The sequence below is a fragment of the Meleagris gallopavo genome, chromosome 17, assembly GCF_000146605.3.
Source record: "Meleagris gallopavo isolate NT-WF06-2002-E0010 breed Aviagen turkey brand Nicholas breeding stock chromosome 17, Turkey_5.1, whole genome shotgun sequence".
NCBI classification, from domain to species: domain Eukaryota; kingdom Metazoa; phylum Chordata; class Aves; order Galliformes; family Phasianidae; genus Meleagris; species Meleagris gallopavo.
In genome coordinates, this window is record NC_015027.2 from 3132453 (window position 1) to 3146770 (window position 14318).

General features: G+C 38.7%; 1 protein-coding gene across 3 annotated transcripts in view; it reads right to left on the reverse strand.

Moving 5' to 3' along the window:
* Positions 1 to 14318, reverse strand: part of ADGRD1 (adhesion G protein-coupled receptor D1) — a 127638-nt gene that overhangs the window by 11776 nt on the left and 101544 nt on the right. The gene's annotated exons all lie outside the window — the stretch shown is intronic.

The window sequence follows — 14318 nt, forward strand, 5'->3', positions numbered from 1 at the left end:
AGAGCACAGTACCATCCTATCTGCAGCCCTGACCTGTGCACTAATCAGTTCTTAGATGAGAAGGAAGTCTTCTGAGTTGGATAATTATTGAAGCTGTATGGAAGTGCCGGTGTTCAGGTTTCAGCACCTCTGAGACATATTTTATTCACCTACATCACATAAAGTCATTGCACTATTAGTAAAGTTTCTGCAAATGTTTTTCCAAGAGCAGAGGTGGACCTCATAGTTTTATTGTGTTTGCAATTGGTTTGGAACAGCTCTGCTCAATTGAGATTGCTCCCTTCCCCTTATTTAATCTCTGCCCTTTTCTGCTATTGCCCTGAGCACACTGTCGATATCTTATACCAATGCAGAATGACTACACTGACAGCTACAAGAAAGAAATTTCACTGCTATTGCTTCTGTGAAGGGGACCCCTAATTCACAAATCAATTTTACTGGCTGTGTATGAAGAACTAATACTTTTAAGACTCTGATATCCACTTTTCGATGACGATGCCTGCTGAAGTAAGAATTAAATTCAGATCCATAAACAACATTATATAATAGTGGAGGAAACGCTGTCATAAAAGCAAAAAAACTTTCACAACAATTCATCAAAATTGTTACCCTGACAAATAGGCCTTTTAACTGTAATTTCCCTCTTGTTCTTAAACTCTTTGCTAGCCACTGTCAGCAGTATCCTTTATATAAAAAATAAATGACTCCATTGGCCTATAACTAACATTTCAGACTAATGCTGGGAAAGATTGAATTCAGCCTCAGTTTCCCATTTGCTACAGCTAGCCAGAGAAGATACGGCTTTGTGGAAAAGATCTTAGCTGTAACAGCAACTATCCTGTGGGTGAGAAGGGGAGAGTGTTCCTCCTTTCTTGTTACACTCAATGTACAACACAGACATCTCACCACTGACCCTCTCAAGAAGGCAGTTGCCACCAAAGCAGTGGGGCTTCTTGTAAGCCTTCCCAAAAGGTAAAACTACCTCAGCATCTTATACACTGGTAAATAAGAAAAGTTCCTCCTTTTGAGTCATTTGCCTATAACCCTGGATTAACCACAAGATTTAAGGCAGTCTTGTTCCCACTGCTCGCTCAGCAGCAGTTTTTGTGGATGGAGCCCTGGTTCTCTCCTATGCTCTGTTCTACACTCAGACACTCATTTTGCTCTTCTCACTGGAGATACTAGTTTGTTAGGAGGAGTTGTCCTTGTCCTTTGGTACCTGAGCCCTCTCCTTCAAACAGATCAAGAGAGTTAAGCTCTTGTGTTTCGTAGGATGTGCCCCATTCACTGGCTAGGCCAGTAGATGCAGCACTGGCTCAGAATATACTGGGTCTGGGCTCAGATCACTCTTCTGACTATGACACTGCAGCTCGCTTTGTCCCCCAGATCATTTTGACTCTCTGCTTGCTGCTCATTCTCTCCTACTGAACCTGCTCTGCTTATACTGAATAATTAAGTATTCACTGGGTCAGAGAGATTGGTTGTGAGGCACCCGCTTGAGAGGGAATTCCTACCTAATCTTTGCTTTATTAATATTTCCTAGCTTATTTTAAATATTCAGTGGAGCAGGAACTGAAATTCAAGTCTCCCTTCAAAGCCTCATGAAACCTGACAAAGCTACAGGCATGGCCAGAAATGGAGGTACTTCAGGAACTTCAGTGCTGAGAAGGCAGCCCTGGGGGCTGGCAGCATTGACTTTTGGCTTCAGCACTAAACCAGGGATTTAGGAATCCATGCCTTGCTAAGGCCTCTCACAGATCAAATCCTAGGATCATGTCCTGATCCTAGAATTACAAAAGAAAAATAACACTTGCCAAAGAAAGTAACAAACACTTAACTTAAACTTGTCCTTCTCTTCAATTCAAGCCATTAAAATAATATAGGGAATTAAAATGTAATATTCTTACAAGCTGGATTTTCAGGGGTGAAGATTTGCCCAGGAGAACTGTGTTTGAAGAGGGATTTTTCCAGTTTATCTACAATACACTTCTCCAACATTTTTGACAGTAACGCTCTCACTGCACTGCTGCTGAGACAGCATTCCTTGTTTCTTGGTCCCCAAATCCAATGTTAAAGCTGATTTCCACTGAATTTTACCCTTGAGTCATCAAAGAAAATGATAACAAGTTATTCTCAAAGCAGAAGAGTGTTCCACATCCAGCTGAGGAGTATTGATAATTTGTTTTGGAAGGAGATGAAAATACTACCTGCACTGTGAGGCTTTGCGCTGCAGGATACCCAGCAGTACATGCATTCATTCCCAAGAGACAGCCAAAAACTCCTCTGTTCCTACTGAAGTTGGTGTTGTCTTTTAAAGGTGACTGGGGGCTTTAGCTAGCTAACAGTCTTGCTGCTTCAATCAAAACTCTGTATTTGTGTCCATGCGTTCTGCCCTTCCTGCTGTTTGTACTGAAGCATCTCTTGAACCTCAGGAAGAGCCCCAGTGTAACTAAGGATATATTTTCTCCTTTATCCCATAATAACCTCTAATACAGCAAGCAGCATAACAATTTCTGGTTAGTTGATGTGCAGAGTACCATCACACACTAGCAACTATACAGTCCTGCTGCATACAATCATTTATATTGGCCATCAATGGTCTTTTTTTTTTTTTCCCCCCAAAACTAAGTAGAGTAAGGGGTTATTTATTGCAGCTATACGTTAATTATTATTTTTTTAATAATAAAAATATGTCTGCTGAAAAAAAGCTTTTTGGGGGATTCCAATCCTTTGTGACAGGAGAAAAATTTCCCAGTATATGGTATTGATGACCATGGCCAGAAGACAAAATAATCAAATTCTCAGAAACCCCTCAGCGGAAGATGAAAGCAATTTAACAGAAAAGGGAAAAGAGCAAGACCTGACCTTACCAAAGTATAGATTTGTTAATGTCTCAAACACAAACTGTTCATTTCCATAGTTCTTGCAGTGTTTGATTTTTCCTTAAAAGCTGAGTCTGGAATTATTTCAAAGGAAGCAAATGGAAACAAAAAACCAAGAAATCTTACATGATTTCACTTTAGGAGTTCCTTAATAGCATCACAAAAGCACAGTGACAGGGGAGTCTGGAGGGATTAATTTGTTGTTTTAAAAAGAAAGCCATTTGTAATGTTGTAATGTGTTGGGTCATACCATCATTAAAGGTAGGTTTGTCTCCAAAAGTGGAACAGACCTCTTACTTTCAGAGTTTCACTGTACAGAGCAAGCACTTAAGAAAAGAGCAGCATTTTTTCTCATAGCCAGAAAAGAAAAATTATGCAGGAGGATTTGTTTATATCCACATCCTGCTAGCAACAAGCTAGTCCTGGGCTGAAAAAGGTCATGAAATTACTTCTGTTGGTAGAACAGATGAGCAAAAGATATCAAATAAGTAATTGACATAATATAACCATCAAGTTATTTGCAGGAGTAACATATTAATAGGATAATCTTAAGCTTGGCTGCTGCCGAGGTTCTGCATATGTAGAAACAGATGTTCCTTCAAACTCTCCCCTTCTAATGTGGACCTAATGCCTAGCTCGACTTTGGACTCAGCCCAGGAGGAGGAATTTGTTACAACAGCTTATTCCCAGAAAACTCATTACCTGTCTCTTCCAAGGACAAGGCAATGGAAATGTCCCAGAGGGCTAGATCCTGCCTGTGGGTGCCAGATGGACCAGGCTATGTGTCATCCACTTCTTTTCTCCAACATTTGCACCTAATTATTTCTTCCACTATAGCCTCCATTGTCTTAGCCATTTTCAAAGCTCCCAGCACAGGACTTCTTCCATCTCAGGACAGCTTTCTGTATAGCCTATCCCTAGGGATCTTCTCAGCATGAGGAATTACATTAGCCTGGCACTCACTATTTTTAATTGGCTAAATCTCCACAAGTCATCTTGAAACAATATACTGAAATTAGTCTTATTGTGCTATTTACAACCATCTGAATCTTTTTTATGATTCTTATGCCATGCGGCGCAAATATTTGTTTTCTCAATGATAAAACAAGATGACAGACCAAGAGCTAATAAAGAGGGATTGTCAAACTATAGAAGTTATGAAAAGAACCTCATAATGTTCGCCTTTCCTCATATAACGGAGATTTGATGGTAGAATTCATATGACTTGAATTCTGATGTGAAACAGCTTGTTCTGAAGGCACATGCAGAGAAAAAGAAAGGCGGTATCAAAAATGTAGATCTGCTCAGAGAGCAAGAAAATATAGGCAGACAGACCTTTTGAAAATATCTGTGCAAAATAAAGGAGAAAGAAATGGGAACAGTAGGGCAGCATGGCGTCTATTTTGGCTTGCTATCCCATGGGGATAATGCAGATGGAGCCTTTTTTTCCTAAAGAGTTCCAGAGTTGTCTAAAGGATTAGATGTTAGCATGGAACCAGCTTGATTTAATTGATGATATTGTTAATGAAATGCGGAGTTTATTAAGAAAAAGGTTTGTAAAACTGCAGAAAGTGATGCAATCCCATTGCAGATTTTTTTTTCCATTGTGTCCCTCAATATCAAACCAGGAACAACACACAGTAAAAACATAAAGTTCCCTGCACAGTACCCTCCACAGGGTACTGGCAAGCTCTAAGCTGCAGCATCATGTTTGGATTTGGATATCATTCTTCAAGAAAAATATGGTCATTCTAGAGGCAAGCAACAAGAAAGATCATTGAGTTAGCAAGCATGGTCTGCTGAAAACTTCCTAGTAAGGGTCTGAGGTTTTCAAAAGACAAGTTTGCTTCAGCAGGGAGAAAAGAAACTGCTGCCCACATCCACTAGAGGAAGACAGTTTGTCATTTCTTAAACTGCCCTTGTAGAAATGTCAAGCTTTTCAGAAGAATCCAATAGGAAAAAAATTCTAAACCAGCTACACCCTGAAGAGACTCAAATTTCTGTCACTGGAGGCTTTTAACAGATAGTGCTTTACACTGTATTCAAAATGATGGGAAGCAATTACACAGCCAGTTACCACGTTTCAGCTGACAAGTGGCAACAACCCCATGGCTTGGTAGTTTTCTGTACCTGGGAATGCCCAGAAAAAGCAGCTTCATGGACACAGTTTATTGGAAATGTGTGGATTGAGTAAATATTTCTAGTTCTTAGTTTGGAGCCAGTGGGGCTTAATTTAGGATGACAGAATAACAGTCACATCAACCAATACACAAACCTTCTGTAGAATAACAACATTCATCCCCCTGGAGATCTGAACTCTGAAAATGATCTCTTGACCTAAGCAGTCTCAGTGACCCTTAATTATGCACTGATATCAACAGAAAGATTATTCTTCTATTTCCATGGTAACGGTACCAGCGAACAGCAAAGCTATCAAGGTCAGGCGTATAAACTGAGAAAGAAAAGTAATTTTCTGTAATGGTTCATACGAGCCTTAACTGCAGCACTGCCAAATAAATAGCCGTATACTTGCTTGATCGCCTGTCTCAAATGTACGTAAGGGGGGAAAAAAGAATTGCCAGATTACAACTACAATCACACTGCCTTGCTGCCTGGTTTCTAAAACTGCTTGCTAGTGACTGTTGCTTCAGAGGATAACACAAACTGCAGAAAAGCATTTAGCTGTGCAGTGCTGTGATGTGAGGAACTCATTTTCTTATTAAGTTGGTTTTAAAGAAATGAGGCAACATATGGTTTTTATTGTGTTTATCAAAGTTAATGTCATAGCTGACGCTGTATTACTTACAAAAAGCCCAGCAAGAGGTCATAAAAATTCCTCCAAAATATTTTCCAGCTTGTTGAAATAAAAATGTTTTACTTACGGGTTTGATTCCCACCTTCTCTAAAGGCCTACCTGCAAATGGAAAAACCAGAACAACCTACGTACTTTCCTACTAACCTTCTTTCCAAAACGCCTGTAACATATCTACAGGTAATGGCACTTCATTATGTAAATGAAGACAGTATCTAAAAGCTTGAAAGGACTTCTGATTCTAAAACAGGGCATTTTCTTTGTTGCAATTACCCATATTTTTCATTTATTTTCTGTATTTTGTGAATGCATTGTCGGGAAAATATGTAAATCACAGTTAGCTAAGAGCTGTGTCACACTGGGTAGTGATTTACATGGCTGCTCAGAGCTCTGCAAAAGGTGCATGTTTAAATAAGCGTTTACTTTATGCGTTGGTATAACTATAATATTTGTCTTATTATTCTGCATAAAGCTGACAAAGAATTCTAGGATTATAAATTAGGCCAGGGACATAAAAGCAGCGGCAGTTCAAGCAAGCTCTTGCAGTTATTGCTGTTCACAGTGAGTTGTACCATTTCATGATGAATGACCAGCATTTAACTGTTACTCTGGTACCAGGCATAAAGCTATGACTAATACACCATCCTCCTCCTGCTGAGACATTTATGGCTTAAATCAGGTATTAAAAGATTGAAATCTAAAAGAAATTAAGGCATTTTTAAAACAAAAGAATGTGCACACCAAAGCACTTTTTCACTGCAGATCTTCTGAAGTTGACATTTTCTGCTGTTTTAAGTCTAATAAGCACTGGGCTGAGATCTGTAGCGGTACAGAGAATAGTTAAACCCCACTGAAGTCATCTTAGGCTCATGATGTCTCTTCAGAGACGTGAAAAGTACAAAGCAGAACACTGGAAAAAAAGACAGAAAGAGGAGGAGAGTGAAGGAAAGAGAGGGACTGAGAGGCAGCAGACAGTAAGAGATTTGTCACTAAGGTCACACAGCAAGTCCCCAGCAGGCCCTGGCATGCAAGGCAGTGCCCCACAGACCATGCTGCTTGTAAATGGGGACACTGGGGAAAAAAACAACAAAACTCTTCTCTCAAAAATGAGCAGTTTTTCAAGTAGGCTCCTGGAGCAGACTTATAGATATCAGTGTTACATTCACATGAAGCAGTTAGTGTTGGGAACTTACGAAATCCCAATCTTACGAAGAAAAACCTATTGCTGTCTCGGGGCTCAGAAATTAGGGACACGAGCAGTGTGAATTTTAGCTAAGCTGTCAGTAGTTCGTCTGGTTGTTTATCACTGTTAACGTCGTGTCTTTATTACCCCTCCTAATAAAGAAGAAATTAGAACATGGAGTTCAGAGTTCCTTTGGAGCCCATAATCAACAGGCCCTGCTCACTCTTGCGCCGTAAATCCTATTTAAGGAGAAAAGACAAAGGAAAACCAGCTCCCATAAAGGATGATCTTGGCTCAGAAAAAGGCGAGCAAGAAAAAATAAGCTGTGAAAGGACTCACAGTGTCATCTTGTCCGAGTCAGCCACAAGGCAGAGTCATTTGTCACTCTTGGCATCAGGATTAGCTGTGACAGACATTTGTGCAGCCACTTCTGGAAGTTGTTCAAAGACAAACTCAGCAGCTCATCAGGTGATCAGCTCCGTTGCTTTGATACTCTCCTTCCACTATTGGAAGTTTGAAGATACTTGATTTTTTCATCAGTTTAGGATTCTTTCTATTTGTCCCTTTTTCTGTGCCCTTGAAGAAGTGCCTCCTTCCTACAGCAGTGTTTTTACATACTTGCAAACTTTTACCACTCCTCCTGAAATGTGCCTGGAGCCTTTCATCAGTGCTTCAATTCTCAACATCTGTACTAAAGGAAGCACTACCATTACTGACATTATGGTTACTATAAGATTAGCACTTCCCATTAATACTCTTATTGCCAGCATTTAAACCCATGTATTTTTAGTTTAAAATGCTGAGTTTAATAAGATACCCAAACTGCATTTGTATTTGTCATATTCAATGAGCCAAAAATTTAATTTTGTTGAAGACATTATCATTGGCAGTAGCATGTCAGCTCACTAATTGTCATTGCTTAATACATCCCTTTTAATTATTTCCTTTATTGCCAGTCACTCTCCTCCTTCCAAGGGTTTCCATGACGTACATCGCTCATCCTGTTTGAAGCCATGTACAATGAACATGATTTCTTACGGTTGGAAATTGTTAAGAAAGAACTGCTGAGGGCAGATTCAACTTGCCAAACTGTTCTTTCTAACTGATGGCTCTCCCTCAGCAAACAGAAAAAGCTCATTTCTCTTTTGACAGAGCAGAGAGAAGCAGAGCTCTGTGTCTCTGAGGGATGCAGCTGCTGTTTGTCAGCAAGGCACAGAAAGGATTTTCTAGTGCTATGGGTCTTGAATCCCTGCGGACTTTTAGAAGAGTTTGACAAGACTGTGACTTGTTTCTCATCCTTGAAGGGAGAGGGGAGAAAAAGAAATTCTCTAATGGTATTGCAAAGGGGTGGAATTTAGTTATGTAGAGAGGTTATGGTATCTTCTTTGTTAGGAGAGCTCTCATGAGAGCTTCAGGTTATGTGTCGTGATTGACAAGTGCATTCTCCAAAAATGAACAGCTGGAAATAATCCTTAGAAAGAGAAGTCTTTGCACTGCAAGTGACATGAAACAGACATTGAGTTGCAAGAGAAAAGTGCAACTAATACACAGTTCCTTGCAGAATAAAGCCTCACATTAAAAGCAGCTCTGACTTGGAAGAGTGTTACTTGAGACAAAAGGTGACTGGGTTGAAAGGCAGGCAGTATTTCTATAAACAATGTAAAATAGTGATGTGGAGTTGTGGCATGGAAAGGATCACTGATTAAGAGGGTGAGCAATTTGCCACAGCACATTCAGTGTGCTGCGGAATATAATAGATGGCTTTGCAAAGTGCTTCAGAACGGTCAATTACGTGTTTGAACTCTACAGATGTCTGCAGCATCATGAGCTGCTGGCAGGCAGCCCTCATGTATTTGGATCTGTCAAAGGGAAAATTTTTCTGTACGGCTTATTTCCCCCCAGATAACAAAAGGAAAGAATAGACTTGCAGTAAAGCTATGTACCCTGTTTTCAAGTACGCCCAAGGTGGTTTATGCTACCTTTGAAAGTGCAGAAGGAGCTGACACAACAGCTTGACTTGCTTACCCTGTTGAACTTTTCTTGAAGCCCTGTCTTGCTATTGCCATTCATTCCAATATTCAGTCATTAATTTAACTAAACAGAAAAAGCGTAACTCCTTCCCTCAGCGGAGAACTAAGAGACTGTTTCCTATTTTACTGAATGAAGATCAAGTTTTGAGGGATGAAGGAAAAGAGTAAAGTGATCAAAAAATGGAGTAAAAAGCAAATATTTCTAATTATGTTGTAATTGCTTTCTCTGTGAATGATTACAGTAGCTATAACGTCAGGTTCACTGGCTTCTGAACTGTACACCTTATAGAGAAATTATATCAACTTTTGCCACTCTTTGGGCCATTTCAGACCAAGCAATGAAATAGTATATGACAAGAGCTGGACTTGGGCAATTGATTGAAGAAAAAGTTGATGGAATTCTCTCTGTTCTGGTCAGTACAGTGCAAAATGAAGTAGCTGTGGAAGTGCAGAGATACAGTTAAGAATTATATCTTTATTTCTAGATTAAAACTACTTTTACTGCAACAGAGGTGTGTTTGCCTTCTTCCTCTACTACAATCCCTATTAAACTTACTGCAGATTTAAGGTCTATGAAAATTGCATTATAACCCCTGTAATCCAGGAGACAGGTAACTCCAATAATCAAACATCCTACCTGTGACAGACTTAATCAGGAAAGAGTTCTCCTCTTGGAGTATATCACGTTTTATTACAAATGTGCACATTTTTAAAGCACTGTCACGTTAGACGACTTTTCTCACTGTAACAGAGAAGTAAATTCCCAAGTAAACACAGCACCGAGGCTTGGAAGGGGCAGAGCAGCAATTAAAAAAAACAAAACTGTTTATTCCTAGCCAGAGTAAATGCATACACTAAGAGAGGAATTAAGATTTTATATGCAGCAGGAATAAGTTAAAAAAACTCAGTGTTCAAATGGTCCATAACTCAAGAAAGTAATCATTTGCTTCTTCGAGCACGTGAGCAATTCCATTAAACTAATCTGATTTAATTGCATTTAGCTTAGAGAGACTACTTATATGTTTAAACACAAACATATAATTAATTATTTCCCTAAATGAAAGTCCAGTCAAGAAGAATGAATAATGCAAACAAATGTGCATATGCATTTAAATTTGTATTTGATTCAGTATTCTATATAGTAAAACATTCAAATTAACCTTTTGGTGGGAAGTCTGTTCCCTGACTGCAAAACATTCTCATAATGCAACATCCAAATTAGTTATTACATGACATTACTTTACTGAGAGTCAATAGTCCATCATCTGGCAAGAAGCTCAAAAACAATCCATCGCATCTAAGTGAAAAAGCTCAGACAAGTTTGTGGTCAGCATGCTTCAGAAAGAATACAGAAAGCATAATATTCAGTGAATTCAAGTAAGAAATAGGATCTCTTAATAATTCCTTGCTCATCTTTCACCACCAAACTGTTTTGCAGTATTAGTTTCAGGTGATAAATAAGCGACCACTCACACATACACACATTCTAATTATACAGTGACCAAATATCTCCTGCCAGACTGTCACAGGAGTCGTTATGTGTTAACTAGCATCTCTGATCATACACCGTTTAATTAATTGTATTAATTTTTCCTTAGTTTATTGTGTTGTGTTTTTTTTTAATTATGTATCACAGACTTTACTCCTGTATACTTTTTCAATTTATATTTTATGTTGGAGCTATTATTATTTTCTTTTAAAAAATAATAACATAAAAACACATCTACATCTGCCTGTATCTCCAAAAATAGGGGGAAATGATCAGCAAAATTCTGTCTGATATCTTCATTATGACAAGCAACATAATGTCCAGCACTTTATTCTGGGCGGAATGTGAACTGGGAGGACTATGAATTAATTAATTTTATGATATATAAAAAAAATAAATTAACGCTTTCCTTGTCTGCTTTGGCTTTTAAACATGAAGTTTGATGGAAGCTGCCTTCAGAGCTGAGCAGTGGCTCATCCTGATGCAAATTCTGTGGTCATATTCGAGTCAGCGTTTAAGAGGACCTGTTGCCACACAGAAAATCAGGAACAATTACTCTAAATAATTACATCAGTTTATTGATGTCTGTTGCCAAGAGAAACAAGTCTTTGTTCATAATATCCAATTGCGTTGCCAAGTAACTTAATCTTTAGGGAAACTAAATACAATCCAGCACTAACACTTCTCTTACAATAAATGTCTTCTCTAATTGATATCATCATGGCTCATAACTTCGTCTTTGTTCTGACAATTTCCTAAAGTAATCTCTGCTCAGTCATGGCCTGATGCCCTCGAGGGGTGAGTTATGACACTGGACTTGTTGGTGCTCAGGGGGTATCTGTGTTGGAGCCAGGCAACCTGGGCTTCCTTCAGATTCACTGAGGAGAAAGCAGAACCTTTAAGGCAAGTGTGTCAAGCAGACGAGAAGGACTGCAGGGCAGAAACACACATTTCTCCAGTGATCAGGGAGTGCAGGTGAGTAGAGGTTTCTGCTTTGAGGTGCTCTCCCACCCGGGCTGCCAGCTGAAATGGAAGCCAGAGCTCTTCAATGTGATAGAACTCTTCCTTCGGCCAGAAAGCCTGGCGAGAGACAAGCCTGATGATGGGCCAGCTCTGTAAACATGCAGGCTGAGGTTTTCAAACCTGAATGCCTGCAACTGCTGTTTGTTTGGACTCAGCAGCAGCTGTAAGGGTGAAGTCTGTTAGGTGCCTACAGCAGATGTAAATATTGGCCTGAGTTACCAAGGAGAGACAGCCAGCACCTCTCTTAACACTCCTATCACAGCACTTCAGATGCTCTTTAGCCAGTTTTGCAATGCCTTTTGGTTCATTACCACTTGTAACCTTCTAAGCCCCCACTGTATCATCTAAATTGTTGCAGACAGAAACTCAATGTTTCTTACTGTGCTTTCCATTTAAATTTCATTCCAGCTTGAAAAGAATGCATTGAAATCTCTTTCCCTTTCAAGTTTATTGGATTGAGCAGTTCTCATTTTCTTTATTTTGTCTTTTGCTTTACAAAACAGTGAATGCAGCCCAAAAACCCCCTTCCTCCCTATGAAACACTTTGCTACAGCAAAGAACTAAGACACCGTGACAAAGTACTTTCCTGTCTGACCAAAATCATGTTATGCCATGTTAATTTAGATGTTTCCAAGAAAAGCTTTATAAATTCTTTCTAACATATTCCATTTTCCCCCATAGCTAATGTCAAATGAATGGCCCTACCCAGATGGGTGCCTGACAGGCCCTTTGTTTAAGGCTTGTGAGGCACAATGCAGTTTGTGATCTTCACTGATTTCTCCCTAAGCCAATTGCACTTGTTGATTCAAAAACCACCTTGTGGTTCTTGCTGACAGCAACTTGACAGGAACTGGAGGGCTATTGCATTTTTCTGTTATCTCTGTGCTCTTTGTCACTGATTCATTTTGCTGTGCTTATCCACTCTCATTAGTTAACAGCCTCTAATCAACATCTATGATTCTTCAGTGGTTGCAGGCATTTTCATTTCACTACAAAAAAACATTTCCCAACCAGCTGTCAGAACAGAGCCCGCTCTTGTTTTGTTCTCTTCCTTCTTGGAAAACAGTACTATGGACAGAATGATTTCACACCAGACACAAACTCTTCTCACCTGTATAAGGAGTACTGATGACAAGAAAATAAATCTATTGCTACAAAGGCCTTCTTTTTCTTTTCTTTTTTTTCCAACAGATACACCAGTTACTTTTTCCATGGCATCCGCTGTACAAGAAATTCTAATTCAGCCTGCCTCACTGCTATGATGAATCAGGTTGTTAACAATCTCTAAGGTCTGTACAGCTATTTATGCTTTTCTCCTTTCAAGTTTCTGAGGACCCATTTCTGTAATGGTATCTATAGAATAAGAGCTATTCTGTATGTTCTGTCTACCTTTTGATATATCTTATTTAATCAATTTATTTTTATGAAGAAGAGCTTATTCCTGATTGTTGTCACATACACCTTCTTGTTAGTTATTAGGTCAAATCCTAAAACTGTACTTTGAAAATACTTGACACAAAGAACATCATCTTAAGGTGCACAGACACTTCGTTTTTTCAGTACAGAGCTCTACCATTCACGATCTATAGCTGTTAATATTTAAGCTAGTCAAGTGTAAATGCGTTTCATCTTATTTCTAGAACAACTATCCTTAAACATTTTTCTTATTTATCCATACATAGCTTTATATGAATATGTATATATATTTAGGGAGAGATGGAGAGAAAGAGAGAGTGGTGTGCAGGGTACAGCGTGTATTGAATCGACTCTTCATTGTAATACAAGTAAGGAAACACCTAAGTGCATAGAGCTATCTGTGCAGCTCCTATTTGTGGATGTTCTCTTGCTTTCATAATTCTGACAATGGATACAAATTGTCATTGACAATACACAGTTATTTGCTTTCCAAAGTTCTATATTTCCTTTGTATTTCTGAAGGTAACAGGGACTCATCCAAATCTGAAACAGTTATTTTAATTCCCAGTCTTTTCATTCTACTACAACTTAATTATGGTATAGATTTTTGTGTAGACTTATTTACTGTTTTTCGTCTCCTGTGGGTAAGTGTACAGTAAGTAAACAAGTTTACAATAAGTAAACTAACATCTATCAGGTATCTGTCACCAATATCGTAAACTTAATGGCATTTTAAAAATTACGTAAGTAACTCAAGCATAAAAATGATTCCTTATGACACTAATTCAGATCAGTGGCGCCGCACCTTATCACACAACAGCCTGTGACTCAGAAACATTAAGCACAAACCATCGACACATTCTTCCTCTACCCAAGTTATAAACTGCTTGAGATATTACAGCCTATTTTGTATTTGAACTAAAGTGTCTTTAGAAGGTAAAACTCAAAATGCAACATTCAGCATCTTACTTTAAATTCAATATATTAAGTTGTCCTCTTACTTAACCACGTATAATCCTACAGGCTTTAGACATCAGAATTTATCCTTACGTACTCAGATGCAGCAATGTATCTACCTTAAATTTCCCCTCTAGCCTCAATAACACAGTATTTAAAAGATGATACACTCAGAGAAGTCACAATCCCTGGGGGCTCAAAGCACCTTGATATAAAGACACAATTGAGTTTAAGAACACATTTAAATCCAGTGTAAGTCTCTGTGCTTTGCAGTATCAAGAGAGTATTAAAAATAAGCATATGCCTCAATATTTTGCTAAACTGGGGCTAGAAACAAGTTTATCCTTTGAAAGAATGGAATAGTTGCAATACCCAAGTACAGATTAATCATACTTTAAAAATAGCTGTAAGAGGAAAGTCTCCATTGACAAAAAAGGAAAATAATGAATCAGCAAATGCTGGAGATTGTAATAAGCAGAAAAACAGCTTAGCTCATGCCAAAGTAAAGGCTTCATACCAAGCTGCA